This window comes from Lepisma saccharinum, chromosome 13 (assembly GCF_977018435.1).
Source record: "Lepisma saccharinum chromosome 13, izLepSacc3.1, whole genome shotgun sequence".
Lineage (NCBI taxonomy): Eukaryota > Metazoa > Arthropoda > Insecta > Zygentoma > Lepismatidae > Lepisma > Lepisma saccharinum.
The window spans coordinates 21,542,110-21,562,701 of record NC_139241.1 but is presented as its reverse complement, the minus strand read 5'-3'; positions in this window follow the sequence as shown (position 1 = coordinate 21,562,701).

The window sequence follows — 20,592 nt, the reverse complement described above, 5'->3', positions numbered from 1 at the left end:
TTAAATTTTCAAAGGAGAAAATTTTTCCTAGGAGGCGCGAACGTATCAATCCCTAAGATTGTATGTTTATTTTATTAAGTCTCTCTGAACGCTTCATGTTGACCAGGGCATTCACTTGTTTTTCTCAGCTGTCTCAAGCCTCTTAGGCATGTTTACAATGCATTGTGTTGTGCCATGCAAACCTCCTGAGCATTCAGGAAACAGGTAACACTTCTGGGTTTGGTGTCAGCGGTTTGCATGGTAGCAATTATGATAAACACGATTCGGCGATTCGGCATCGAGGAAGAGCTCGATGGCCAGGGAATATAGAGGTGAGGCAAGCTGGGAGGTGACTGACTTTGGGAATTGAGAGCATAGAGAGAGGAGGTCAGCAAGGCAGGAGGTGAAGAGTAGTACAACGCTCTGGTCAACAAATAGGAGAGAAGCTCACAGAGGACTTCGCTATTTTCATTCAGCTAAGAGACTTCAGTTAGACAGGTAATTATCCTACACCCAGCCATGATACAGGTTCAACGGTTCACAAAATCCAACGAGTTGCCATTGTCTTTTCAGTAGTTTAATTCCTTTGTGTAATTTGTACCTTTCGCATGCCAAGCAATAACTCGTCATGTCAATGACGAGTGGTCTCATCAAGAGGATGAATGATGAGTAGTTTACATCACCCCATCAATTAACTGGTTCAGATCCCTTCATTCTATAGAATGACACGATAGTTACAAATCGGGCAAGGAAATCGGCTTTATCAGCACGATACTTGTCAAGAAGTTCTTGACTGATGAGCACTTGGGTGCACTTCTGATCTGGGGTGAGGTTACGAGGGACCCATCTTGCAGCAATTTTTTTTCATTTGCAATTCCTGGGTAATTATGTTTTGCACAGTGCCATATGACAGGTCACACATCTCAGCAACATGACGGATAGTGACTCGATGATCCTTCAGCACCATATCGTGGACTTTGTTAATGTTTTCGGTCGTCATGACAATTTTTGGTGCTCCACCTGCATGTTCATCCTCACACGACTCTGTCCCACAATTAAACTCGCGACACCATCTCCTGACCATACTGTATGAAGGAGCAGTGTCCCCTAGTGTATCCACCAAGTCCTCATGAATTTTGGATACCGTCCACTTCTTTTTCACAAAATATTTGATCACCGCTCTCACCTCAGTTTTCTCCATTCTGGCACATTGACACAACTTCAGTCAGTTAAACCCCTGTAAAAAGAAAACTGTACGTTACTCAGACTTGCAATTCAGAATGAAAGCATATAAAGGATCACTAAACAATAACAAAATAAAAAATCAATCATAACGTCATTCCTTCTATGTTAGGGTCGGAGCAACCTGATCGCCCCTCGTACATTTGTTTCCACATGTTCAGTTCAGGTTTTGGATAGTGGGTTTTCAGACCATCTTGCTCAAGTTTTACACTCTATAATACAACAACAACGGGGAATAGATGTAACATGGGTAAAAACACAAACTTTCAAACTAAAAGATCATTCAGCAAGAACAATTTGGACTGTTTCATGTATCTGTTAGAAAGGCAAAACTGGAGTGAGGTATACAACCATAATACATAATAAATGAAGCATACAACACATTTCTTAAAGTTTTCACATACTACTTTAATGTAGCATTCCAAAAATGACTAATAAAAAATGAACCATGTAGAGGAAAAGTTTGGGTTACAACTGAAATTGTAGAAGTAAGTGAAAAAATGAGGTTCTTAAACTTGAAAGGGAGGGAGAGATAACAAATGAATTTGAGGAATACTATGCTAAGTATAAGTCTGAATACAAGACTATGCTAAAATCAACTAAACAAATACACAACGATAACCTTAGTAGAAACTCGGATGATAAAACAAAAACAATGTGGGACATAGTAAAGAGGGAGACAAATGGTAATAATAAAATAATGGAAAACATCACCCTAAATCAAAACAGTGAAATTGTAAAGAATCCTTTAAAAGTAGCAACAATGTTTAATAAATACTATGTGGGAATTGCACAAAAATTGACAACTTCCCAAGACAATAAAAGCAGGATATATGAAGCAAATGTAAATTCTTGTCACAAAACAATGTTCGTGCATCCAGTCACTACCAATGAAATAAAAGTTATCATCAATAAAATGGAAAGTAAATAGTCCTGCAGTGTAGATGAAATACCTTCCACAATGATCAAACAGAGCAACTCTTACATTGCCCAACCACTGTGTCACATAGCAAATCTGTCACTCTCAACAAGGTTATTTCCAAATAAAATGAAAGAAGCCAAGATAAAACCCATATATAGGAAGGGTGATAAACAAAGAATGAAAAACTACACACCAGTTTCATTACTCTCACCGTTCTCAAAAATTCTTGAAACTGTCATGTATAATCAAATCACACTATTTTTGAACAAAAACAATATCATCAACACTTCTCAACATGGATTTTGTAGAGGGAAATCAACGGTATCAGCTGTATTTGAATACCTACAATACGTGAGGGTTAGACAATAGGGATCAATGTATAGGGCTGTTTCTTGATTTGACAAAAGCTTTTGACTTAATGCCTCATAGTCTGCTACTAAGAAAGCTAAACCAGTATGGAATAAGAGGCAAGGCAAATGATTGGTTTCGATCGTACTTACAAAACTGCACCCAAGTCGTAGAAATCAGGCAGAGCGATGAAAAAAGCAGGTGCACAAAAACATGTGTCTCAGAACAATGTAAAGTAACATGTGAAGTTCCCCAGGGATCTATACTGGGACCAATACTGTTCATGTTATACATAAATGACTTACCAATAAACCTAAGCTCAGCGAGATCTGTCTTATAGGCTGACGATACAAGCATGGTGATGACTGGCTGAAACAGTGAACTTCTTTCCAACATTAGTCACACAATAGAGGATCTCAGTAAGTGGTCTTCAACAAACAAACTAAAACTTAAATGTTAATAAACTAAGCAGTAAATATTCACCATGCAAGAAGGAAACCACAAGGTAACCCTTCCATCAAAATACAAAACAATGTGGTTAACTATGAGAAATCTGTTAAATTTTTAGGGCTGTGGATCAATGAAATTCTGAATTGGGAATCACAAATCAACTATTTGGCAGGCAAACTGAGCAAAATAATCTATGCTGTCAAAGTAATAAAGGCTACCACAAATTTGGAGACAATGAAAATAATTCATTTTAGCTTATTTCAATCCTTGGTAACATACGGAATTATATTCTGGGGTAATGCATACAAGAGTAGGCAGATCTTCATCCTTCAAAAGAAGGTTGTACAAATCATGATGAGGAGACAGGTGAGTGGAGAAGGTTACATAATTTAGAACTACATAATTTGTATTCATGTCCAGACATTATTAGAATAATTAAATCAAGAAGACTTAGGTGGGCAGGCCATGTGGCACGAATGGGAGAGGAAAGAGGAGTTTTCAGGATTCTTGTTGGGAAACCTGATGGTAAGAGACCAGTAGGAAGGCCAAGACGAAGATGGAGGGACAACGTCGAGATGGACCTAAGGGAAATCGGTAGGGATGGAAAAGAGTATATAGATCTTGCTCAAGATAGGGACAGATGGAAGGCCTGTGTTGCTGCAGCCATGAACCTTCGGGTTTAAGAAGGCTAGAGAGTTAGTTAGTTAGTTAGTTACAAATCATGATGGGGCTAAGACCAAAGGAACCATGTAGTAAGCTGTTCAAGGATCTAGGTGTTCTGCCACTCCCATGGTTGTACATTTGTCACCTGCTCTATTATGTAAAAGCAAACTTCCGTGAATTATTTAGGTGCCACCACAACATACATAACACAAGAAATAAAACTAATTTACAAATACCTGTACACAATACAATTTTATATGAAAAGGACCTAGGTACACAGGAGTTCTCTTGTATAACAACCTACCAAACCACATAAAAACAATCAAAACCTTCAAAGCTTTTAAGAAAGAACTATACAAATATTTACTGGAACATTGCTTTTACTTAATTGATGAATATTTAAGCATGGAATAATAAAATTTCCTTCTACTTTTTTATTCTCTTGTATACTTTATTTCTTTTTCATTTTTTACTTTTCACTGTATACATATATTGTATTTCATTGTTATACTCCATGATACGAGGTTTGGCTAGAAAAAACCCAGATAGATGTTGCTATTGGCAAACAACGAATGCGCGAAGGTTGAGCAATGCATGATTCTATACTACCATACCCTGCCTACAGAATGACTAATTGCCCTGGGTGCAGGCCTCTCAGTTTCGCTGTGGCACTTGGACAAAGCGGAACGTGCATCTGTGCTCCGTCGGAAAAATGCTGAGTATTAAAATGGAACAGCGTGTCAATGTGAAGTTCCTTTACAAACTGGGGAAATCCGCAACAGAAGCGTACAACATGTTAAAATCTGTGTACGGGAATGAGTGTTCATCAAGCACACAAGTGTTTGAGTGGTTTAAACGGTTTAAAGAAGGACAGGAAAGGATCTAAGACAACCCACGTTCAGGACGACCATGCACGTCGAAAACGGAAACAAACATTCAAAAAGTGAGTGATGTGATTTGAAAAGATCGTCGATTGACCATTAGAGCAGTTGCTGAAATCACAGGAATAGACAAAGAAAGTGTTCGACAAATTTTACACGAGAATTTCAACATGAGTAAAGTGTGTTCAAAACTCGTGCCAAGGAACCTGACATTGGAACAGAAGGAAGCTCGAGTGAATATTTGTACGGACACTTTGAAGAACATTGAAACAGACCCTACATTCTTAGAGAGAGTGATAACCTGTGATGAATCGTGGTTTTTCATGTACGACCCTGCCACAAAGCGCCAATCAATGCATTGGAAGACCCCGAGTTCGCCACGTCACAAGAAAGCTCGCATGAGCAAGTCCAAATTCAAAGCCATGATGATTGTCTTTTTCGACATTCGAGGCATTGTGTACGTTCATTGGGTACATGAGGGTCAAACATTGGGTACCCGAGGGTCAAACTGTAAACCAACATCATTACATTAATGTGCTGAAAACCCTTCGTGAGCGAGTAAGAAGACGACGACCTGATTTGTGGCAACGGAAGTCATGGATTCTGCACCAAGACAATGCTCCTGTCCAATGGCCCTGTAAGTGAAGACATTTTTGGCTAAATATGGCATCCCAGTGTTATAATATTCGCCGTATTTGCCGAACCTTGCGCCCTGTGACTTCTTTTTATTCCTCAGAGTGAAGTCCGCCTTAAAAGGAACCAGATTTGAGAGAGTAGAAGCTGTGCAAAGAAAAGCGACAGATGTAATGAACATGATCTCCGAAAATGACTGGCAACACTGCTTCCAGCAATGGAAAATTTGTATGAAGGGGTGTACAGATCGTGCAGGGGAGTACTTTGAAGGAGATAAAGTTCCTGTTGTACAAAATGCCGAATAAAAGATTTCATAGCATCAGTCCGGTTTTTTTCTGGCCAAACCTCGTATTTTATTATATTCCACTGTAATCGTGCACTGTATTGACAGTATATTATTGTTGTAATGTGCATGGTATTGTAAATGGAAACTGGTAACTTTTCCATTGCAGTATTTCATAACAGCCTATATGTCACTATATTTTACTATATTTCATGTGTACGTATTCTGTATTTCACTGTACTATTATATTGCAAGTTTTAAGATACTGTAAATACATATTGGCATGATTGATATCACTGCATGTAAATTCGAACAATGTGATTCATGGACGAAATAAATTAATCAATCATTAAAAATAAAATAGGTAACGTAAAACATAAACTACATTATACTATAATCTATATGGAGGCATCTCAATGTGTATCAGATGCTCCAAACGTGGTGTGGTTACTGGTATAAGGTAACATTTACATTGCGGCGTTTCATTGCATTATGTTGTACTCAATGATATTTTATTATATTCCACAGTTACCACGTATTGTATTGCCATTGTATTATTGTATTTTACTATATTTCACTGTTACCATAAATTGTATTTAATTGTTTTATTATACTGCATTGTTTATGATATTGTAAACAAACTGACATGTCCGATATCACTGCATGTATATGCAAATAAGTGATTCATGGATGAAATAAATCTACTTACCTGATTAAATATCCTTGTTGCTCTCATGCAAGATAAATGAAAAGGTTCAGCTGCATGCGTGTTCTCAGGTCATGCAAAAAATATTGCTTGTAAAATTGGTTACTGACCAAATTTTCAAAAATATATTTTAAACTTATTTATCGAAATTTACCGTTAACTATGTATGCACGATAAGAATTTTCACATTCTTCGCTTCATTTATAAAGCCTATTTTACTTTATTTTCCATAAAGCAATTTCAGTTTGTGTTTCATTTCTGTTGTGCAAATTATGATCAAATATTTTTGTGAAGATAAGAGAAAATACACTGAGAAGATTACATCAGAGGCACAATACATATCAATATTTGGTTTATGTAATTGTAATTTATTCTGGTTCAGTTGACTACATTGTTGATATTTCTATCTGCAGCAGTATAGAACACGTCTTTTGTTACATATAACATTAGCATGATTACAGTACAGATACATCCACCTGATTATATATATTAGATGCAGCATAATTAAAGTTACAATTACATATTATTACATCGGTTTGAGTACATACATGGGATACAGCAATTATAGTTACACACATATATATATTACATACCCTTGATAACACATTTGGGATGTACATCTGTATAATTGAGTTACAAATATATATTCCATCTACTAGACTACATATATGGGATGCATATCAGCTTAATTCAAGTTTTGTACATGTTGATATATATATATTGTATCAAATTGATTATGTATATGGGTGGGATAGAAAGGATAGTTATAGATATGCTGTAGAAATTCTTCTGTACTGTAGGGTGATGTTTCTAAGAGATATTTATTTATTTTGTGTTTGTATAGCTAAATATTTCTTTCCTCCTTTATTTCACATGGAAGTTTATTGTATAGTAGTATTCCTGTGTTTTTGGCACTCCTTTTGTATAGGTTTAGTGTGGTTGTCTATGTGTATATTTGCCTTTGTTCTTGTGTTGTGATTATGATTACACTGTGCGACAATGAAAATTGCCGCAGAACAAAAACATGTGATTCCTACAAAGTTCAGTGCCCTGATGACGATAGTGAAAACCGTTTTTCGCCATCACCTAAACTTTTCTCTGGAAACACAATTTTATCAGCGCACGACTGCATGCTATTGTTGTCGCACCATCCATCTATGCCATTTGCCGTACCACAGCTGTGAAGGGAATCTAGAGACCACATAACAGATTGCTACTTTTCCTTAACGAAAATAACTGGCATCTCAAGTAAATCAAAACACACAAAGACCGGTTACACAAAATATTGCTGTTTCTTGTGTCACTGGGACAGTAGGGCAAGGAAAGACCATTATGTAGTGAAACAGTGGCCTTCGAGAGAAAGCTTCATTCCGGGTAAAAGAAATGTGTCCCATGAACCCCTTGTTGACAAAGACAGTGTGCTCTTACCACCACTCCATCTGAAATTAGGCTTCATGAATAATTTTGTGAAACAATGGACAAAGATATCAGGGGTTTTCAATTTTTACTGTCCAAATTTCCTGCGATTAGTACTGCAAAAATTAAAGAAGGTATTTTCATTGGGCCTCAGATTTGTGACTTGATGAAAGCCATAACCTTTGAAGAGTTGCTGACAGATATTGAGAAGCCAGCTTGGCTTGCCTTCAAAGACATTTGCAACAATTTTTTGTGTAAAGTCAGGTCTGACAATTACAGGGACCTGACGGAACACATGCTGGACTGTTACAAGGCTATGGGGTGCAACATGTCTTTGAAAGTACATTTACTGCATTCTCATTTCAATTTTTTCCTGCCTAATCTTGGAGATGTGAGTGATGAACATGGTGATCAATTTCACCAAGATATCGCTGCCATGGAAAGACGAAAGAAAGGAAGATGGTCACCAAAACTTTTGGCAGATTACTGGTGGACACTCCTATAAGATGTTTCACCATCCACCCAAAACTAGAAAGTTTCCACGACACGTTTCTAACTTGTAAGCACATTTCAAGCTTTTTGCAGCTTTCTCATACCTTTTTTTATGTTTTGTAATACAAGCAATTAATTTTGTTCCATGATCTCTATTTTATCCAGCTACAGGTTCCTCCTGTACTGTAATTGAGTAGTTTCCAAGTGATGCAAAAGTTGCTACTTTGTTTTTCATGAATTACAATATATTGCTAAAGATATGAAATATAGGCTATGTGCTACATGTGGTGTATCTTTTCCAGAAAAATTGGTACGTGATGGAACATTTCTGATGTCATTTTCATAATCAGCGAATTTGATTTAGTAAAGAACACCTTCTTTCATCTTGCGGCAAGATACAAAGTTCAAATTTGTTGCACTGTGTTATTATAAGGAAATAATGTGTAAAACATTATATCCCATACTGAAATGGTAGAATACATTTTGAATTTTGTACTGCGAAAAAAAGCCTCCTCATCTCTTTTCCCAGAACACATTAATTGGTTGGTTCACAATGTCACCACTAGGGATCCTATCAATACTAGAGTTGAAAGTTGAGAGTTCTAAATGTCTGTTGTGTTTACTTATAAATTTCTCCTTGACAGTCTCGTCACGATTTATAAACATCCATCTCGTTGTCGTCTCAGTTTCAGAGGGCAATCCTCGTTCTCATTTCAAGTCTCGAAAAAAAAATATAGAATTTACAATGTATGCAAAGGGTCATCATACAAACTTTCACAGTGCATAGGGATTATAAAGTCAAAACACTTTTCCTTTTTTTTTTTTTTTTGTTTGTTTGTTTGACTCCTTGTTTCGACTCTACGAGCCCTCGAAAACTGGATATTATCCTGCTTATATATGCAAACTAGACTGCCGATTCAGAATTACCACGAATGAACTGGCGTTGTAATTACTATACACAAAATTCATGATTTATCTGAGGAAGTCGCATGTTCCAGGTTTGATTCTCCACCTAGGCAGGACTGTTTCCTTGTGAATGTCCTTTCATTGAAGTGGAAATTGTTATGTTGGGGATGTTTTCTAGAGACTTTAAGGACAGCTATAGGAAATGCTTCTATTGTTAATGTTAGTGTTGCTCAGGAGATGGGACATTTCAAGTTACATCTCATAAAAAAAGACGGGACAAGCGAATGTTCTCGAAATGAGATGGGATAGAGCCAAATTTCATCTCGTGGGCAGGTTGGGTGATACTTACATTGTGCTGGGGCTCGTCAAGTATCTGAGCGACGCTCGCTGAGCAAGATTTTTGCTCCCTGAGCAGGCAGATCATTTACTTGACGCTGTTTGCTCTTGATCAAAATATCATTGCCTTTGAATAATCTGTGATCAATGTGGCTGTGTCGAGTGGACAAGATTTTGGTGTTTGAAAAGCTGTTAATTATGGAAATAGAATAGTTGGTGTGAACAAAACTGTCGAAATTTTTATTTTCACACCTTGCACAACCTTCCAAAACTGCGGTGTATATTTAATTATTTATGTTTAATATTTATTATTTGGAATAAACAAGACTTTCATTTTAATACAATTACAAAAACTGGAATATTACATCACCTTCTGTTATTGCAAGCCGTTCATCATAAATATTTCCTCATTGGTCACCACGCCACTCCTCGTGGCTCGCCAACCCGCAATCTTCATACAGTTTTCCTCTTCTTTCCTTTGCCTCATGAGATTGAAGCACAGAAACGCTATATTCTGTGGCTCAAACCTGTGGTGAGCAAGGTTCAAGTTTGCTCAGCGATCAAGTGAGCAGCACTTGCGGAGCAACATCTATTTGGCTGTCAAGTAGCTGAGTGATCACGTTGCTCGCTGAGCGCTCAGATACTTGACGTGCCCTTGGTTATTGGTTGTGGTAGTGTGTGTGTGGGGGGTGTATCTCCTGCACCCCGACTTCGAATACTGCTTGTAGTCATTCATCTTCATTGTCGTGATTAGCCAAAAGAGGGAAGAAATGTGACGTTAGAGAAGATACATACTAAATTGACCATGCGTTCACATCGTTGTGGTTATACAAAGTGACGGAAAAGCGATGTAAAAGTAGGATAAATACATAAATTTGCAATATATATGTTAACTGAAGAAAACTGTAGTTTACTGCAGGAAATTAAAAATCTCCGCGTAACTTTACATACTGTATCACCTCTTATATTGCAGAAAATGGCTTGTAAACCAGACTGTTCTAAACATATTGTTATTTTAACATTTTCAAAGAAAATATGACTAAAATAATTGTAATTCCAGAAAAGGCATTCCTTTAACAATAAGTTCTTGCCAGTCAGAACCAACCTATGTATTGGCAATAAACAAGGCTGTTCATGTGTTCAGCCATTGACTGTTACCAGTTTTGCTTTGTCAGCCTAATGGAAATAAACCTCTACCAAGTGGCTGAATTATAGTAAATACTACTACATACTGTTAGGGCATATTCATCTCCAAGAAATGGAGCACATATATTTGCAATGGAAGTTATGATACTTGTTTTACACAATAACAAATGACATTTTGCTGTCGCTTTCCAGCCCATGCTAGGCTTATGGGACGAGCAGAAGCCCTGCCTCAAAGCATATCTAAGTGATGATGTCAGAGAACCTCTGGTTTTTGAAGAGGACGTATTCAAATCAGTGACGTAGAAGGTGAATTTCTGCGGTGTTCGAAGGTGTGTTTCTCGAGAACCAAAACAAATATCGCCGAGATATTTTGCAAATCTCATTTTTGTGTCATTATCAGTAAAATGAATGGATTTAAAAAGTTTTTCATGTTAAAGTGGAAATGTCCATTATAATAATAATAATAATAATATATCTTTATTGATAGGGCGAGGTTCAGCGTACACTGTTCTCCCACCTAACCCTTGTCAGAAGACAGTCTACAGTTACAAACAGTATATATATCCAATAAGAAAAAAGAAAACAAAACAAAAAATAATAATAATAATAGTAAATAAGTAAGAAAGATGAAAGAAATACCTATGAACAATTTGAAATCAAATAAGAACTGTAAAGATACAATTAATGAGTATATGTATACACACAAAACTAAATGCTAAATACAATTTTAAGATATATATAAGCACACACACATTTACACGTCAATGCATATTTGTTAATGTTTGATGGTGCAAGAATAGAAATATTTGACGAAGTAATAACAAATTCTTACATTGACATTAATACATTGTGAGATGTACTTTTATTCGTGTGTGCTTCTAGATTCAAACTGTTTACATAGTAGATACTCCTTTGCTGTGGATTTAAGAGCATGCAGTGTTGATTGGTTAGTAATTGTTATGGGTAATTTATTCCAGGTTGAAACTACATTTACCGAGAATGATGATTTGAAGGAGGCGGTACTGTGATGACATGTAAAAAGTTTGTTATGCCCTCGCGTGAAGTGTGAGTGTATTTGAGTGCCTATTTTAAGTTTTCTAAATAGATAATCTGGTTTACTTACCTTCAAAATTTTGTTTATGAAGGTGATATAGTGCAGATGCCTTCTTCTGTCCATTGTTAATATTTCCTTTGTGTTCAAATGAGGCAGGATATGTTCATATTTTCTTATGCTCAATGCAAATCATATACAAGAATTTTGCATCACCTGAATTTTCCTTTTATCTCTGACTGAGACCCCAGGACCATAAACTACATCACAGAAATCAAAGAGTGACCACAATAAGAGCTCAACGAGCTTCAGTTTAACTTTTTCTCTTAGATAATTTTGAGACCTATATAAATTTCTGAGAATGTAGAATGATTTTCTACACAGTCCATTGATGTGTTCTGTCCAAGTAAGAGAACTCTCAATCACCAAACCCAGGTTTTTAGATGTTGTTTTATGCGGTATGCACGTCCCACGTATCTTCAAGACTATGTCGTTATACTTGTCGTTCGTAATTGTTTGTCTGTTCCCCAGTAACATGTATGTGGATTTTTTGGGATTTAATATCAGTGTATTGGAATCACACCAGATGGATTTTTTTTAAAATTCATCGTTGAGGACCATAACATCATGTCTAACTGTAATTGGCATGTGTCATCAGCATAGAAATGATATGTACATGTTTGTATTGCTCTCGATAAGTCTGCTGTGTATAAAGTAAACAGTAGTAGCCCCAGTATTGATCCCTGAGGCACCCCAGTTTTTATTGGCACAGATTTTGAAAATGATAGTGGAGTGCCAGGCATTTGTACTTTCTGGTGTCTGTCTGTAAGATACAAGTTAAACCAGTTGATTGCTAATGGGATGAAGTTATAATATCTGAGTTTAGCTAAAAGTAGATCATGCCGTACACTATCGAAGGCTTTGCTGAGGTCTGGGAAGACTAGTATGACAGCACTCCATTCATCCATGAAATGAAGGAAGTCATCTACTACTTTTGTGAGTGCAGTGGCTGTACTATGTTTACTGCAAAAACCTGACTGTAATTCTGGCAATATATTGTTCTCATCAACAAATTTGGTGAGTTGCTGACACACTAATTTTTCAAAAATTTTGGAGACAACAGGTATCAAGCTTATTGGTCTGAGGTCATCAAGACTTTGAATATTATTCTTCTTTGATCATGGGATTACGTGAGCTTCCTTCCATATGGAGGAAAATTCTCCAGTGCAGATAGAGAAATTGATGATTTGTGTTAGTGCAGGCAGTACAAAGGGAAGCGATAACTTTAACATTTTAACTGTGATTTTATTAGCTCCAGCTGCATTTGAATGTATACTATGTTTTGCCTTATATATGTCAAGTTCTGTTATTGTTTTAATTGTGAAACATAAATCTGTGGGATTCTCATTCTTGTTTGTCATGAAGTAATTGTATTGTTCTTGGATAAGTGTTTCAGAAAAATTGAGATTCTGTGTTACGCTAACAAAATGGTTGTTTATAACATCTACATCCCTAAGATTAGATGTAATGAATCAATATTATTTGTAGTGTTATCAACAATACCTAAATCTTTTAGTTTTTGCCAGGTAGCACAAGTGTTCATATTTCTGCTGTATATATGGGATGTGAAATATGATTTCTTTTCCTGCCTTGTAATTGACATTGTGAACTTATGGAGATCCTTGTATTGTAGCCAGTTGTGTGGGTTATTTGTTCGTTTAAATTTACGTAAGGCATTATCCCTGAGTTTTGTTACTAGTTTTACATTATCTGTGATCCATGGAGTATATTTTTTACCTACCCTTGCCGTTCTAGTAGGCAGCAGTTACAAAACAAAATTGTGATGTGCATCGATCATCAATGTAAAGATGAGATTTCAGAGAATACATCTATATATAACATATACCTTACAGATTAGAATGTAAAGAATAAATGGAGTAGGAAATCGAGTAAAGCAAATGCTCCAAAAGAAATCTCAGCTAAAGGGTGCCGTCGGTTAAATCACCTGAGGCTGCTGGTTTCCCATCATCCATAGCAGTAGCATGGCTGACTTGAGATTCGGTGAGCTTTGGGTCGACTTCGGCTGTGCTTGGAACTGGAATGTTATAAAAATGCATGATTTTCTTACTCCGGTTATTATTTACCTTATTCTCTGTAAGGTAAATGTGATATATAGTCGAATTCTCCAAAATCTCATCTTTACATTGTTGTACGATATGAATCATAATTTTGTTTCATAACTGCAGTCGCAATAATTAAAGCTACCCCTTCCAAAGGAAAAAAGCATTGAATTGGATAGAAAACACATTTTCTCATTGTGTAGACGTCGTCTGCTTGTGACGTCACCACTAATGGACTCATTTTGTGACACTTTAGTCACTTATCTTCATCTGTTGTTTAGTTTTGTAACATCCTCTGTCATTGGTTAGCAGATGTATTATGGGGCAGAAGTAAAATTGATGTTTACTCTTACTGCTGACACGCGTGGCAGCAGACTCGGCCTTTTTTTTTTAAGATTTTAAAAAAGGCACTTTTAAACTTCATGTTTCATAGTGCGTGGTTATTTGCATGATTTGTAACTTTGCCTCTTCATTCAATCCGTGTAATTTTGATTACTGTACAGGGTCAATGAAGTTAGCAGTAAGTTTGTGTTTTATACAGCGCATATTGAAACACTTGTAATTTGAATTGCATCTTCTGTCAATATGCTGTATAAAGAAACAAACTGCCGAAGTAATAAGTGAGGTGAACATACATAGAAATCAGTTCAGTGACTGAAAATGAATGCTGAATCAACAAAGATACATATTGTTATGAATACTCGTGTGTCACGTTTAAAACTCTGAGCTCTTTTTTTAACGTTTAAAACATTGTTAAAACTGAACACTATGTGGATGGAACAAGATTTGTTTCTCACTTAACACATCGCATAGTTGTTAATGTCAATGTTTAGTTGCATTCATGATAAAATGTATTAAGAAAAACAACATTAGCTACCACATGAAGTGTTTGGGTCTGGCAAATCTGGATTCGTAAATACTTAACAATAACTCTTTCTTAAGAACCAACTCAACAGTAAAGGAGCTAGTAGTTGAAATAAGTGTTCATATTAGTTCTTGTTTTTGCAATATGAAATTTCCATGGTCATTCAGGTGTGTATGTAATGCAATTGAAAAAATGAGCAATCTTTCGATCAACAATATCGATCTCATGTGTGTTTTGTTTGTTCATCACCTTTTCAAGTGCTGTGGGTCAGGTTCTTTGTTTAACCTAATTTTTTGCTGTTTTTGCATTTATAAAGGAAGAACAACAAAAGTCAATTTATGACTGAAGCAGCATTTTTTCGTTTTTCTCTAAGTGCGTTAATCACAATGAAACTACAGAGTTAAAAACATGTTCATATATTTGAAACCGTTTTGTATGTGAAAGCTATTTCTAAGTTACAAATTCCACATGCTTTACCAGAGATTTATTTTAGTTGTTTTATATGATTTCTCCCCTTCATTTATTGTTGTATAGATAAGAATTTTTCACAAGAAAAACATTGAAAACAATAAAATACTTTCCAATAGAAACCAATTCATTAAAATTGACCAATCAGTTCCGATAGACCAACTGGTTCTGATAGTGTCTAAAAACTCATATTGGCTATCAGAACCAATTGGAAAAATTTCCAGCTGGGTAGGAACAGCCTTTTCTTGGATGATTAACAGATCCCATATTAATTATTATTCTTAGAAAATAAGTCTGCTTGGCATTATGTATTAGACATTCTATTTCTCTCAAGTCTTCACTTTCAGTCAATCTCTTCTTGTAGTAAGAACATTCAAATCGGCGAATTCCATCACGAATTCTCAAATGATTTTTCAAGTTTCCATTAAACATAAATCTCCTTTTGCAGTGAGGACATTCAAATGGTTGAATTGCATCGTGAATTCTCAAACGCATTTTCAAACCTCTACTATATATATATATATATATATACTCTATGTGATCAAAAATATCCGGATACCAGTCAAAATGTGTGTTGTGCATAGTAGGCCACTCTGTGGTGCCATCTACAGCGAGGTGAGGCAAACAAAGGACCACTACAGGCAGCAGTGCATGAGACAGCAGATTGAGTCTTGCAGACTTCGAATGTGGTTAAGTGATTGGGTGCCACAGGAGTAACAAGTCAGTGCACGACATATCCACCCTCCTAAACATCCTGAAGTCCACTGTCGCTGATGTGACATGTAATGGGACGTGTACAACCGAAAAATGTTCTGGCCGAACGCCCATGTTGACAGACAGAGACCGTCGAGTGTTGAATAGGGTAGTACGAGAGAACCAGCAATCAGCGATCGCCACCATCACACAGGAATTCCAAACAAGGGCAGGATGTAATCCTAGTAGCATGACTGTGCGACGTGAGGTACGATGACTCAGTTACCATGGATGAGCGGCTGCCCATAAGCCCCACATCACCCAACGAAACGCGAAGCGCCACCTCGCATGGTGTAAGAAGAGGAGCAACTGGTCGTTAGTACTGTGGAAATCCGTGATGTGGAGTGACAAATCGCGTTATACCATGTGGCGATCCGATGGTTGTGTGTGGTTGTGGCAAATGCCTCATGAACAACATTTAGCATCCTGTGTTGTGCCGACAGTGAAATTCGGCGGAGGTGGGGTGACAGTGTGGCATGTTTTTCCTGGAAGGGGCTTGGTCCTCTCGTTGCTTTGCATGGTACTGGCACGGCACATTATTACGTTGACATTTTACAAACGTCCATGCTGCCTACCATCGAAGAACAGTTCGTGGATGATGATTGCGTGTTTCAACATGACGATGCACCCGTCCACACTGTGGGCCGTGTGGAACAGTGGTTTCAAGAGAACAACGTCCCACTTATGGCCTGGCCAGCGCAAAGCCCCGATTTGAATCCCATTGAACATCTCTGGGATGTTTTGGAATACCGACTTCATGCCAGACCATGCAGACCAACATCCACTGCTCTTCTCATCTCGACACTGTGAAGAATGGGCTGCCATTCCCCAAGATACCTTTCGCCACCTGATTGCCAGTATGCCTGCAAGAGTTGAGCTGTCATCAAGGCCAAGGGTGGCCCAACACGGTATTGATTGCCAGTGCATCCGATGGAGGATGCTTCGAACTTCACGCCCCAATTCCAATGAGTGTCCGGATATTTTTGATCACATAGTGTATCTCTTGTTGCAGTGTTCCGCAACCTTTTTTTACTCACGGCGCACCCCAGACGGCCTAGACTCAACATGGCACAACATGGCACAAAATGTCTGTCCCCTCAAAATCATATGAATCTTAATATAATTACGAAATATTATGTCATTATGTAATCAATTATTATTATTATCATCATTGTTGTTATTATTGTTATTATTATTATTTGTAAAACATAAATAGACTTATGCATTTATTAAAAATTTATTAACTTTAATTCACTGTAGAAAATACACATTTCTAATACGAATTTTAAAGTAAATAACTCTACTCATACTTTCAATGTGATACTTGAGCCTGCTTAGCTGCACACAGACGGCTGATTCGTGGCGGAATCGTTGACAAAGCAAGCCTTATTTCTTCATCGATGGATTTGAGTCTCTCTCTCTTTGACGTTTTAATTGCAGTCAACGTCGAGAAGCCCAGTTCACACAAATAAGTAGTTGAAAATTGTAATAACACATTAACTGCCATCTCGGAGATAGCCGGGTATTCATTGCTTATTGACAACCAAAATGTATCCAAAGACACTTCGAAAAATTTTAATTTCAATGTTCTGTCGGCTTTCAAATCTGCCAGTTCCTCTTGTAAGCGTAAATTTTTCGGAAAATATTTCGAATTCATACTGAATGGATCACAAATCCATCTTCAACGCTCTCTCCAAAATATTTTTTGAAAGTCTACTGCAAGTGTACTAAATGTTCTTTAATTAAGTCCATCAACACCTTGTTATCATCAGCAAGGGGCCATACAGTTTGGAACATCTCATACGATCCATTTTCAATTGTCTGTATCCACAAGTTCAACTTATTAATAAATCCTTGAATCTTATCCATACTAGTCAGAATATTTTCGTTTCTACCTTTGCATTTTTCTGTTTAGTTCATTCAAGTGTACAAAAATATCGGAGAGTTATGTCAACTTAGATACCCATTCATCATCTGCAAATTAATCTGCATACTCATGCCCCTCAATAGTCAAAAATGAAAGTACCTCCTCTTTAAGTTCAAACATTCGCGTTAACACTTAACACTTTACCTCGAGATAACAATCATACTCTGATCCCATTTCTTGACACAAAACGTTAAAAAACTGCATATTTAGGGGCCGCGATTTGATGAAGTTCACGACTTTTACTACTTCGTCCATCACAATTTTCAGAGGAGATGGCAAAGACTTAGCAACAATGGCTTAGCTTGAATGAGACAATGGTCGCTTCGTAAGTTAGGATTTACTTCGCGCACTTTACCCACGAATCCTTTCACTTGGCCTGTGATAGAAGCGGCTCCGTCTGTACAAACACTAACACAGTCCTCCCATGTTAATTCATTATGGACCACATATTCATTAGTCGTACGAAATATTTCTTCACCGGTTGCTCGCTCGCGTAGTTCCTTGCAAAAAAAGAAATTACTTGCATCATTACATCCCCATGAACATACCTTATGTAGGAAAGAAGTTGTGTGTGACCGCTAATATCGGTGGACTCGTCGATCTGAAGTGAGAAATTTCGACTGCTCTTTATTTTCTCCTTCATAATGTCTTCGATGTCACTGGACATGTCACTAACTCAGCGGCTGATTGTGTCAGTACAGAGAGGAATTTTTGAAATTTCAGTAGCGGCTTCTGAACCCAGGTCTATTTTTACCATTTCTTTACACGCGGGCATTAACAACGTTTCTGCTATTGTGTGTGGTTTTTTGGCCTTTGCGATAAGTTCGGCCACCTTATAGCTAGCTTCCTGTACTTTTTGCGAAACACGTACCGACGTAGTCATGAGCGTCACTTGTTTTGTATTTTGTTCCAACAACCGACGAAGATAATTCACATCTTTACTTAACAGAGAGGAATGTTTTGTTGACAAATGTTGTTTTAATTTACTGGGAACCATAGCAGCATTACTGAGTTTTTCACCACACACAACACACTCAGGGATTTGGCATGTTTTGTCACCACACCAAGAAAAAAGTAAGATAAATAGTTATCTCTATATTGCCGGTAAAGTACTTTCTGTTTCTTTTTTTTTTTTGAGCTCGATGGTTTGACTACTTGCACTCGAGGACGGACCACTCCATACAAGGAAAAAAGAAAATAGTAAGGCTGGTGTCCCATGTAGCACACATTGTTGGGCCAACGTTGGGTGATTGTCGGCATGGTTGGGAAGTGGTTGGTAGTTCTAGCCAACGAATATCTTACGTTGGGCCAATGATTCACATTGTTGGCAGACATGGTTGTCAATTACGCCCATATTGTAGGTTGGCCCAACATTGCATTCAAGGTTTGGTACAGTGGCCAGTGACGTTATGCCAAACGAGAAAGAGGGAGTAAAATTCCCCCTGTCGATCAGCAAGACCCTACAGTGAGAAATAAATTCTGTTTAACGTTAAAAAATGTGCAAAAGCAATCACTTAAAGTGAAAATGACTTGTAGAATTAGATATTTCCAGAGCTTGAACATTTTCCGTCCCGAAAATTTTCCGATTTCCCGTCGAGAATGTCGGAATTTAAAAAATTTCCGACCCCGTCCCGACCCAAAAAATGCTGTCCCGCACACACCTCTAAAAACAATCACTGGAAATAGCGTGTAAAATTCGAGTTTTATGAAGTGTCGGGAAAAATAAAATATTTCTCGTCCCGAAAATTTTCCGATTTACTAGGAAATTGGTGAATTTTCCCCGTCCCGACCAGAAATTTTCTGTCCCGCACTTACCTAATGTGAACGATTAGTGCGAATTCAATTTCTATTGCGCTACAATGTAAAGCTTAGGGCAACCAAATGAAGAACGAAACGAAAGTTTGTTGCCGGAAAGTATAGCAAAGAACATTCTCAATGAATTTAGTTAAATATAGACGTAAAAACGATGGTGTGCTCTTTGATTTGTTCATCCTCCGGAGAATTTTTTTAAAATAATAATTTCACATAACGATTTATATCGAAATACATATAATCGATGTGTGTTTGAAAGTCGATTGTGACTTTGTGATGGCGGCCAAAGTGGATACGGATATGTGACGACTGACGAGTTAAATGTTTTTTTTTACTGAAGACGACGTTGAGAAAGGTAAGTGACACACTGATTTAGTTCGATAATAGTACAGAGAATGAAAAATAATGTTATAATTTACTTGCAGAGTTATTCATATTTACATAGTTATAAAAGTTATGCATTCCGAGGCAGTTTTTGGTAACGGTTAGATTTTTAAGAATGTACAAAATAGCATTGTATTTATCAACATTTTCTCCCGGATTTCATTATTAAACATCTCTAGGAACCTACGACCAAAAATTGGTGAGAGTATCACCATGAAATCGGGATGTAATAGATCGAACATGTGCCAGTTTTCTTTTCTTGGGGACCAAAAATTCAATTTTTTTGGGTCTCTTAATTGCAATTGAAATTATAAATTATTAGTAAATGTTTACTATCCTTCGGACAACTATAACTTCTGAGTTTCGTCAATTATTGACATTTCTACTTACCTATCTGCTTCGCGGATCATTTTTTAAAGTGTATTCACATTTTTTTGATCATTTTTTTTTTTTTAAAAAAAAGTGTTTTTGTAACTGAAGAACGTACGTTTTCGCAAATGGTTTGTGGGTCTATGTGTCAATGGTTCGTGGGGCTTTGCGGGAATGGTGTGTGGGGCTATGCGAGAATGTTGTGTGGGGCTACGCATATTTTTTTTTTAAACCAATTTTTAACTATTGTAACCTATTGTGACCCTACCTAACCTAACCTTACCAGAAATGGTTCGTGGGGCTATGCATCAGTGGTTGAATTTCCGCTATGAAATATTCCCACATCACACAAAACACCTTCCAGATGTTAGACAATACTATATACTTATTACGGTAAGTAGTTTCTTCTGTAGAAATCTGTCCGAAGGATAGTAAACTAG